Source organism: Cnephaeus nilssonii (genome assembly GCF_951640355.1).
Source record: "Cnephaeus nilssonii genome assembly, chromosome: 4".
Classification (NCBI taxonomy): Eukaryota; Metazoa; Chordata; class Mammalia; order Chiroptera; family Vespertilionidae; genus Cnephaeus; species Cnephaeus nilssonii.
In genome coordinates, this window is record NC_137075.1 from 38532354 (window position 1) to 38543923 (window position 11570).

Below are 11570 nucleotides of genomic sequence, written 5' to 3' on the forward strand. Positions count from 1 at the left end.
GCACTGACCACGTGGAGGTGCGCGTGGAACATGGCGGGCGTTGGCTGTGGTGGGATGGTGGAACAGGTGAGTGGGGCGCCAGACCAAGGCGGGGCACCGGTCACTGTCATCAGGGTGAGCCTCTGGTGGTTACTAAAAATTCTTTGCTCCCACATGCTGTGGTCCCACCTGGCACTTGCACCCACTGCCAGCTGCCAGAGCCGCTGCTTGCACCCGCTGCCGGTGCCCGGTGCCGGTCCCGATCTCTCAGCACTGTCAGCAGGTGTGAGCGGCAGCTGCCGGCCCCAATTGCCCCTCAGGACTTCTCCACCTCCCCCTGCTCCTGAGGGTTGATCGGGGCTGACAGCCGCCTCTCACACCTGCTGGCGGCACCGGCCCTGCTTGCACCCGTTGCTGGCGCCAGCCCAATTGCTCTGAGCCATCTGCATGTGGGAGTGGCAGCAGCAGGAGCAGGGCTGCTGGCAGACAGGGGATCAGGGGTCCATGGCAGGAGGGGCCAGGCTGGGGTGCAGAGGATGGGCTGAGACCTGCCCCTGTGCCCACCGCAGCCTTGCGGCCACAGTTCCTTTCAAGGTGCACGAATTTGTGCATTGGGCCCCTAGTCTTGATAATAAAATGGAAGAGGCAAAATTAGAATAGCCATGAATTGTCAGCTGAGGGCTGCCTACTCCTCAAATAATTTGAATGAAAATCCAAGTCTGTGTCCAAGGCTTAATGATACCTGGAAGTTCTTGAAGTTTACTCCTAGTATCTGTTCTTGGTAGCCCTTAACCTCCAGGCTATCTTCTTCTATGAAATAACACAGTGAGTATAGAACTCAGCTTCATCAGTTTCTGGGAAAAATCCATTCACATTAAGGTGTGTGTGTGTGTGTGTGTGTGTGTGTGTGTGTGTGTGTGTGTATTAAAAATGTTTCATTGAAGATTTAGGAGTCACTGGGGGGGATAGGGCTTCAACTGAGAGGATGTGGGGCTTGGGAGCAACTGAGCCACTACTAACTGCATCCAAAATAATGCACTTGAAAGGAGTCCACCCTTTAAGCATCTTTCACAGGACTTTTGGAATATTTTAAAGGCAGAAATTTTAAAACTGAGTTTTAATGCTTGTTAAAGCCTCTCCCGGCCCCCACGTGATGGGCCCAGTAGAGAGCTGCCATTTCCTGTTTATATTCCACCTCTTATCTTTCCTTTCTCTTCCTCCTCCTTCTGTGGAGCAACCAATAAAAGCATCCACTTGCCTTTAGCAGGTAATCCACTAAAATCTGCACCCCTCAGGTGTCAGTTTCTACCCCCAAGCAATCATTAAAGAAATGTTCCAACGAAGACAACAGCTCTACCTTTCTAAGAGGAATTTGGGTGAATGAAATCTTATTTCTAGCATATATTTCCTCAAGAAAAATAATTGCAGGCTCTTGTATATTTTTCTACACAACCTCTGAAGGCAGAGTGGGAGGGGTGGAAGTGCGGAGTGGGGAGTTGGGATCAGGAAGTAAAACAGTACAGCTGTATTTTACTTAAGGCAATTGGACCATCTCCAACTCATGGTCTAGTCCCCGTCTCCTAAAAGGTTGCCAGAAATGTTCTCTAAAGCTCCACTGGGGATAATGCCTATTGGATTTCCGGGTCTAGTTACGTAGCAGCATCCTACCCACCCCATCGACTCATCAAGTATTGCCTCACTGCGTAGCACTGGGGTTCCACAGTTACCCAGATGGCAGGCAGGATTCCCAACACAAGGCTTTGACCACATTTGTTCACCGGTGGAGTCAGGGCTGACTTCTGGATTCTCACTAAATGGCCCTTTGACTACTGTAATACCAGGGTCTAGACTCTAGGCCAACGAAGGAGGGAGGGTGCTGTTGTGGTATCTACCAAGCTCTTTGGCCTCTGGAGTCAGGAGAGCTTGACACTGTGATCTCTCTCCTGTTTCTAGATCTTAATTTCTGGAGGACAGGATAGAGTTCTTCCCATAGGTACACTCTACCAAAAAGTGCCCATCTTCGGAAGAACCAGAATAGACCAAGGCATTTCTCTTCTTAGCTCTGACCCTTAGTAGCGCTGTGGGTTTGAAATCCATCTTTGAGGGCTGCTAGATTCCAGGGGCATGTATGTGAGTTATTACTGATCTCTTGTTTAGGGTCTGGCTTCCTAACTAGATAAACATTCAGTAGTCACGGTTCCTGGTTAAGGCCCAGGGCTTTTCCTGGTGTGCTCTCCGACCCAAAATAAGGGGGCCACTTAGCCCTAGTCAGGGGGCTTTGGTAGTTAGAACTCTGAACTGGGGTGGCTGAGCTCTGCACACTTCACACAGCTGGACGGGTGCCTTTACCTACAAATCTGAACAAAGTCTTCTGTCTTCCTTCCCTTGAATACCTTCTTTAACAGCAAGAAATGGAGACGAAACCTCAGATTTTCACAGGAAGTTCTCAGCTTCTCCTGTGAGGCTTTGCTTTAAATTCCTCCTATAGCAACTTTCCTCAACAAGCCTGGATTTTTCCAAACCGCTTTCGGACTGCAATGTGGAAATGCTTTGTTGCAAAAGCCTCTTAGGTTTCTAACACAAATGCAAAGGTCATTTCCCCTTCCAGCTGTTACATGGTCAAAAACCTGATTTATTTACCACATTGCCAAGTATTGTACCCCGAGGGATGCATTTGCAGTTGGCGATCACATAAATTCCTAATTCTGGATCCTGCAAACTTTTAATTAGTTATTGCCTACATCCTGACAGATACCCCTCTAATGTTTCAGGGGAGTGTAAAAATCCTCCTTTATAAAAAAAAAAAAATCCTCCTTTATGTATTACCTGAAAGTGTTGATATTTCTTGTGGTATATGGTGTTCACTAGGGGTCGTAATAGGCAGTCCCAAGTTTGAATCTATAAGGAAACCCGTCTCAGTAGAAGAAGCAGGCCTAATAGGAAGTTTTCATCAGCCCTGTACTGAGTTGCATTGTGTCCTTGAGAAAGATATGCTCCAGTTCTAATCCCGGGTACTTGTGAGTGTGACTTTATTTGGATATAGGATTTTTGCAGTTGTAATTAAGGATTTTTATATGAAATCATCCTGGATTTAAGGTGAGCACTAAGTCCCAGTGCCAATGGCCTTATAAGAAAAGGAAAGGACGCACAGAGACACACAGAGAAGTAGCCCATGCGAAGATGAAGGCGGAGATGGGAGCCAAGGAATGCCTGGGGCCACTAGAAACTGAAAGAAGCAAGAAATAATTCATTCTTAGAGCCTTCAGAGGGAGCCTGGCCTTGATAATTGTCTTTTAGCCTGCAGAACATGAGAGAATAAATTCCTGTTGTTTAAGCCCTTTGTGGTCCTTTGTCACAGAAGCCCTGGGAAACCAATATGTGTCCAAATATTTTTATTTATTCCCTTGACAAAACATTTATTGAGTAATACCATGTGCCAGGCCAGGGAGGGAAACAAGACAGGCAGTCTTTGCTCTTATAGGGGCTATATACTGATAGTGAGGGTGGTGGGAAAGATAGAAAATAAACAAGTAAATAATAAATAAGCAAAGTAATTTCTAATGGAGATAAGGACATCGGGGTCAGGTGATGTGAGAGAGAATTGAGGTATGTGAGGACTTCTTTAGATGAAGTAGTCAGGGGAGGTTCGGAGGAGAGGCCATATGAACTGAAACCTGAAGAAAAAGAAAGAGCTAGTGATGTGAGGAAAGATCAGTGGGAGAGAGTTGCAGGCAAATGTTGCAGCTAGCACAAAGGCCCTCAGATAGGAATGACCACATTGTGTTTAAGGCCAGTGACTCAAGAATGGCCCTTAAGGAGAAAGTTGTATAAGATGAAACGAGCTCAGGGAATGGTAGGGTCAGATCCTGTGCAGCCTTATAAACCACAGTGAAGAGTTTTGTTTTATTCTAGACTAGAGGCCCAGTGCACGAAATTCGTGCACTTGGGGGGGAGGGATGTCCCCTCAGCTCGCAGTCCAGGACCCCTTGCTCCTTACCACTCGGCTCGCTGCTCCTTAGCACTGCCGCGGAGGCAGGAAAGGCTTCCGCTACCGCTGCTGAGCTCGCCAGCTGTGAGCCCAGCTTCTGGCTGAGCGGCGCTCCCCCTGTGGGAGCACACTGACCACCAGGGGGCAGCTCCTGTATTTAGCGTCTGCCCCCTGGTGGTCAGTGCGCATCATAGCAACCAGTCGTTCTGCTGTTGGGTCAATTTGCACATTAGGGTGTTATTATATAGGATGCGCGTAGAAGCATTTGGAAGGCTTTAAGGAGAAACATAGTCTGATGTGGATTTTGTTTTTAATCCTCACCCGAGAATATGTTTTTATTGGTTTTAGAGAGACAGTAAGAGAAAGGGAGGGGAGAGAGAGAGAGAGAGAGAGAGAGAGAGAGAGAGAGAGAGAGAGAGATTGGTTGCCTCCTGTACATGCCCCGACTGGGGATCAAAGCTGCAACTCAGGCATGTGACCTGACCAGGAATCAAACCCACAACGCTTTGGTGCACAGACAACACTTTAACCACTGAGCAACACAGGCCAGGGCTGATTTGGATTTTTAAGTGATATCTACTGCTGCCATGTTGGAGTTAATTGAAGGGGTATGGGGGATTTGTATGGTTTGTCAGTTTAGCTAAACGAGAATTATGTTTGCCAGTATTTCTTTCTCAGCATGGCTCAGGGTTGGCCAGCCTCAGAAGAATTTTGTACGCTATTTGGAAGGCAGAAAGGAAGCAGTATTCCATTGTTTTTGCTCTTGGAAGGTTGGAGCAAGATACAAGGCACCACTGCAGTCCCCACAGTACTGTAATCTGCTGGCTCACTTTGCTGTCCTGGGGCAACATCCAGCCCACAGCTCTTTCAACTTCTGCCAACTGTTCTCCTTTAGTTTTTCTAAATCCTGGGCCAAGAGCATACTTAGCTCCATGACTAAGGGCATCAGCTTCTTCTGTTTGGCACGTACTCTCATCAAAGTTGGAGGCTCAGAGGTGGTGAGTGACTGACATTGATTCTAACACGTCCCTGTACGTTCAAGTTTATCCTCACAGCTTCCGGTTGATCCTTGCATCTCCCTCTTCATACTCATCATCCATGCCAGTGCCAGCCCCAGGCTCCGGCTCCAGACACAAACAGTCTCCTCAGCTGCCAAACTTGCGTAAGGTCAAAGCTCTATAATAAATTCCTACATATATGAATTTACTTATATATTTATTCTATAGCTATATAAAATATTTATATAGTAATACTTATGTAAATGTTTATGTATTTTAATATACATATATTTTATATATAAGTATGTGATATATTATAGATTTTATAAAGCTAAATATATTTTACATTTGAAATATTTTATATATTTAAATATTTACTACATATGAAGTATGTCTACTTTATGTATTATATATTTGTCATTTATGCATGTGTATGCATATACCTAAATCTGTACCTGTATCTAATCATCTATATTTATCTCCATTCATTTGGCTCCGCTTCTCTGAGTGAACACTAATGAAGCAGTGGGCAAAAGTGAAAGCAGGTACACGTGTTAGGAATCATTAAGTCTGGAGCCAGAGATCCAGAGATGTCATAAAAATGGACAGACGTGTTTCAACTTAAATGATTTGGAGGTTGTGTTAGTCAGGACTCCCCAGAGAAACAGAACCAATAGGAAGTAGATATATAGAGAGGAAACAAGAGGCTAATTGTAAGGAACTGGCTCACATGATAATGGAGGCCGAGAAATCCCGAGATCTGCAGTTGGAAGCTGGAGACTCAGGAGAGCCAATGGTATAGTTCCAGTCTGAAGGCCGCCAGGCTTGAGACCCAAGAATTGCTGATGTTCAGGTTTGAGTCTGAAGGCAGGGAATGTCTCCTGTCTCAGCTCAGATAGGCAGAAGGAGTTCCCTTTGACTAACTTGGGAGGGTTAGCTTGTTGGTTTTATTCAGGCCCACTGATTAGATGAGGCCCACCCACATTAGGGAGAACAATTTCCTTTACTCAGTATACGGACTCAAATGTTAATCTCATCCAGAAACACCCTCACAAACACGTGCAGAAATAATGTGGGACCAAATGTCTGGGCACCAGGCAGTTGACACATAAAATTAACTACCACAGAGGTAGAATTTACAAAATGTATATTGGATGCAGGTCTGATGTAGGAACCCCTTCCACGTCCTGCGTGGTTCAGGGTTCAGGTTCTGGAGAAGGCTGCACACAAATGAAAAAAGACTAGAAAAGTATTAATTTGGGAATATTAATTTGGGGACCAGGCAGGAGCCCACCTCTAATGGGAGGACCACCACCAGGCTCTGGCCTTGCTGTCCCTTTTATTGAGACTATGGGATACACCCATAGACCTTAGGCAGGAAACTCCAATAACAGAAATTTACATAAGACAAACAGAGGTGGAGGCTGCTTCAGCCAACAATGTTTCAACTAAACAGTGAGCGGTAAGAGCAATTAAGATTGTTTTTTTTTTTTTGGGTGGAACCTGAGTAAAGCAAGTGGGGAGAGCGGGAGGGTGTGGGTGGGGAGGGGAAAGCCTGTTTCGTAGGAATCTCGAATGCTTCCCAATCCGGTGGCAAAAATTATCTAGATCTCGGAGGATATTGGAATTTTCAGGCCACAGAGAGACATTGTCGAGTTTATATTGTGGCCAGGTAGTGCTTCTTTGAGGTTATGAGAGGGTTTGGATTGAGGGGCTCCCATGACCGGATGGAAAGGGCCACCGAGAAGTTGGGGAAGGAATAAGAAGCGTCCTTCTTTTCCCTCTGCCAACCTGTAGAAAAAAGGACAGGAGAAGGTTGCAAGGTCGTCACCCTGAACCTTTCCCGTGGAGTAGAACAGAGTTTTCCCGGCCAGGTACCTGGGCTTTCGTAGAAAGTAGAACGTAGAACGTAGAACATATAACGTAGAACGTAGAACGTGTAGCTCGTAGTCGGGAAACTCTGAGGCCCTTCCAAGTCAAGGGAACCAGGTGTGGGGGAGGGGAAAATCCCTGAAGCCTACCGGTTAGAAGGAAGCGACGAGATTCCCACGTGTCCTGGCACGGCAGGGTTTGAGGAGTGTTCTGAGCAGGCCAATCGACTCAGAACCATGCCGCCGAGCAGAGCCAGATCAGGAGTCAGAAGCTCGGGGCTAGGTTCGAGGATAGTCCGTGCTCACCCAGGGTTCAGCACCATGATGAAAGATGAAACAGAGGGCCGGAGACCATGGGATACCAGGACACAGGCTTTATTGGAGATCACCCTGCCGGCCACCTTCCAGAGGGGAAAAGGGAAGAGAGAGAGAGAGAGAGAGAGAGAGAGCTTGAGAGAGAGAGAGCGAACTTGAGAGAGAGAAAGCGAACTTGAGAGAGAGAGAGAGAGCTTGAGAGAGCAAGAGCAATTAAGATTGTTGACCAGCCTTCCCGGTTTCCTGTCCACATCTTTCTATTAGTGAGACAATGATCGGTTTCCGGCAGTCTGATTTTGTGTGCATTTGCACCAGGCCTCATACTTACAAGGACTCCATAGTTGGTTTAATGCTCTGCTGTTGTTACCTTGAAATTCTCGATAATTTTTAAACAAGGGGCCCTGCATTTTCATTTTCACTGGGCCCCACAAATCTTATAGCTGGTCTGCTTGGATGTGAGGAGTGAGGGAAAAAGAGGCTTAAGAATTACACTTAGGTTTTTGGCTTAAACATCTGGGTGGATGGCAGTTCATTTGGAGGTGCAATTTGGGAGAGAAATAAATAATTTTGATTTGAACATGTTAACTTAGAGCTGCTGTTTTTTGTTTTTAAAAAAATTTTATTGGTTGATTTTGAGAGAGGGAAGAGTGGGGAGAGAGAAAGAGAGAGAGAGATGAAAAAACAACACATCAACTTGTTGTTCCACTTATTTATACATTCATTGGTTGATTTTTGTATATCCCTGACCGGGGATCGAACCTGCTACCATGGTGCATCAGAATGACTTTCTAACCAACTGAGCTACCCAGCCAGGGCTAGAGCTACTTCTTAAACATTGTGCTAAGATCATTGTTGATTGCCTCCTAGCATTCCTTTCCCTCTTTCGGAGTCCTAGTTAGATCCTGTTTCTCAATCTTGTGCTTAGAGTTTGATGGGCTCTAGTTCCAGCCATGTCCTGGTATGGCAGGCTCTGCCCAAAAGGGCAAAGTAATCAACTAAGCTAAGTAGATTGGTGTTCTTATTGGTAATTCCCCTTAACACTAGATTAAAGAATATGGAGAATAAGGCCTATTTGAGTAGAGGCAAAGGCTGCGGAAGTAGAGCTTAAATGTTTATCAATCCCAGGATGTGTATATTTATCGGAGAATTTGCTCATTTCCCCCGATATCTGTCCTTCACATTATATTCTGTTTAATAAACTATAAGGGGGTATGTCCTTAAAGGAAGGGGCATGCCATTCTTCCTCCTTCCTTCCTTCCAGCCATCTGACATGTTAATGCATCGACAGAAATCCCAGTAGTAAGCAGCAGAAAAGAATCCTGGTCCTTGGACATGATGGAGCCATGCCAGTTGGGGACTGCCAACCCCTTGTCTTTTTTTTTTTTTAATATATATTTTATTGATTTTTTACAGAGAGGAAGGGAGAGGGATAGAGAGTTAGAAACATTGATCTGCTGCCTCCTGCACACTCCCTACTGGGGATGTGCCCGCAACCAAGGTACATGCCCTTGACTGGGATCAAACCTGGGACCCTTGAGTCTGCAGGCCAACGCTCTATCCACTGAGCCAAACCGGTTAGGGCCAACCCCTCGTCTAAATATTATTGAAGCAGGAATTTTAGGGGGGTATAGGCAGGCTTAGGGATTTTTTAGAATTGGAGTCCATGGAAAAACACAGGGCTACAGACTGGGAGAAGGTACATTTCCATAACACAAGGAAGGCCCGTGCAGTTACATCTCCATAAGACAAGGAAGCAGCAACAGGTATATTTCCATAAGACAAGGGAACTGGAAGTAGCCAAGAAAGTTCTATATTTACAAAACAAAGAGAAGGAAGCCCTTCATTCAGATGGAAAAGAAGAAAGCCCAGAGGAATGGAAGGAGTATGAAGGAGGAGGGCCTCAGGAATCACTATAGTAACCAATTCGAAGGGGAATATTGACCAATCAGAGGGGATATCAGGACAAAGGAACTACAGCCTTTATAAACCATAGGGAAAAGGAACTCAGTGGGACCCTTTTCCCCCTCCCTACTTGGGAGTCTATTCTGTGGGTCTCTTTCCCTCTGCCCACATGGGAGTCTGTACTTGCTCTTCAATAAATCTCCACCTTTGCTATACCACTTTCTGTCCGTGGATTCATTCTTCGATTCCAGCGGACAAAGAATCTGGGTTCCAGTCCAAAAAATTTGGTATCACTATCTTATTTAAGATCAGGCTATTGTTGACTGCTATTTTGAATTTCGGGCACATGCAACCAATGTTAATCCTAAATAATACAATATCCATACAATTAACTCCTTTTCTCTCAAGGCACCTAAATATCTGCTTGGTACAAACAAGAGTCTAATTAGAACAATTATTTTTTTCTTACTCAGGCTTGTGTCATTCAGTCTACATACACACCAGCAACCCTCTTCCCAACCCACATTTTGCTTTGTCTTTTAAGTCCTAAAAGAAATATAGACACTTTACAAGGATCCATTATTAAAAGCACCACTACTCTCTCTAGGGAAGCAATCATTTATCCACATTTTCCTGGCACCAGCTCACATTTCACAAACCCTAGTTTAAAATTAACTCAAATCATTAAACAACACGGAAAAAAATTCTTTTTAAATTACATAATAAAAGCTGCCTTCTAAGGGACTGAAAAAAAGGGAGTTTACATGTAATCTCAGATAAGGTGACCAAATATCTCAAATTGGCTAAGACAGCCCCAACTCCCAATCGCAGGCTGCTCTGGTTTCTGTCTCGGCACACGTCCTGTGGTTCGAGCCAGCTGTCACCCAACTGTCATTCCTGCCCCCCTGCTCGGGAGTAAAGTCACTGAAAATGGGGAGAAACTACACAAAAGTATAAATGGCCAAAAAAACTAACTAAACTGTGGTTACAATTTTACTTACATTTTGGTTCTTTGTTTGACCATGTTTGGAAGCATTTGTTGACAAGTATTATTTAGTTTGGTGTCTCCCACACTGTGCATGGTGTAATCCATTTCTAGGGTAGGATCAGTATTTTTTTTAAAGTGGCATTGGCTAGAAAATGCCAGAATGCATTGAACATACTAAGGATGAGGATTTTTTAAACATTTCTGTTTGTGAATCTTTGGTGCAAAATGATCAAAAGAAGTTTAGAAACCACTGTATCATTTATGAATACACTCACCCATTGTGTTTTTTTTTAATGATACACTAATATCAAAAAATTTTAAACCTTTCATTCAATGTAAATTTGACATGTGTAACATTAACATTAACATTGTGAGTTCATTGCTTCCCTTGGTAGGGTTTTCCCTTCAAGCCCCATTCTCATCCAAGCTTTCCAAGGCTGTTCCCGTGACTTTACAGGCGTCCAGGACTGTTGGATGGGAGGTTGTCAACGGGGATTGGACAGTGGATAGTTTAGCTCGAAGTTCTCTGGACAAATGGTATTTAAAGACGAAATTAAAGTTAGCCAATTGGACAAGGAGACTAGGGCATCCCAGATAGAAGGAGCAGTGTATGGGTTCACGATATCCTACATGTAATTCTGAAATCCAAAAAGTTCTAAAAGCTGAACGCTGTTTCTTAACCCATTAGGCAGGAAAACCTGACTCAATCTGAACTCGCTAGTGGGCTGCATTTGTCAAGGACTCTTCAAGAAACATAGCATTCTCCAATGGGAACATCTGAAGAGGATTTCATAGAGACCACTTACAAAGGTGGAGGTGGCGTGCTGGCACGAGGCGTGGAAATGTGGTAGTGGGGTAGCACTGTGGTAGTGTTATGCCCAGAGTTCAGGGTCCCCAGTAATCAACCACCAGGGAGCCTTTTCTCCGATGCAAAAGCAAAGAGTCTTTATTCAAACCCGGGTTTGGCTCCCGGCCTCTTTCTGGCATAGCAGTGAGACCAAAGAGAGCGAACCCCGGGAGAGCGGTAGTTTATAAAGGGTTGGTCATTTGGGTGGGCTTAGGGAAGTGACGTGGGTTATAGAGATTGCCTAATTTGGACTGAGTCTACTTCTCTAAATTCCTATTGGCAGGTTTATGCAACTGTTATATTCTCGCGGTTTTCTAAGAAAAAGGAGTCATATACATAGTTACACGGGATGGAGGGTACAGTACATTTTGTGCTGTCCTGCTCTGCCCTTTCAGTAGTATGACCCTGGTACTCGTAAGAGCAGAGCTGTTATGATCCCTAGAGGCAAGGAGACAAGAGGAGGAGGTGGTTCTTGCAAGCCAGAAAGAAAGAGCCATGGGAAGAAGACTGCCTAAAAATCAACTGCTCAGCCCTCGCCAGTTTGGCTCAGTAGATAGAGTGTCAGCATGAGGACTGAAGGTCCCAGGTTTGATTCCAGTCAAAGGCACGTACCTCAGTTGCAGGCTCCTCTCCGGCCTGGGCTCTGGTCCGGGCTCATGCGGGAGGCAACCAATCTCACATC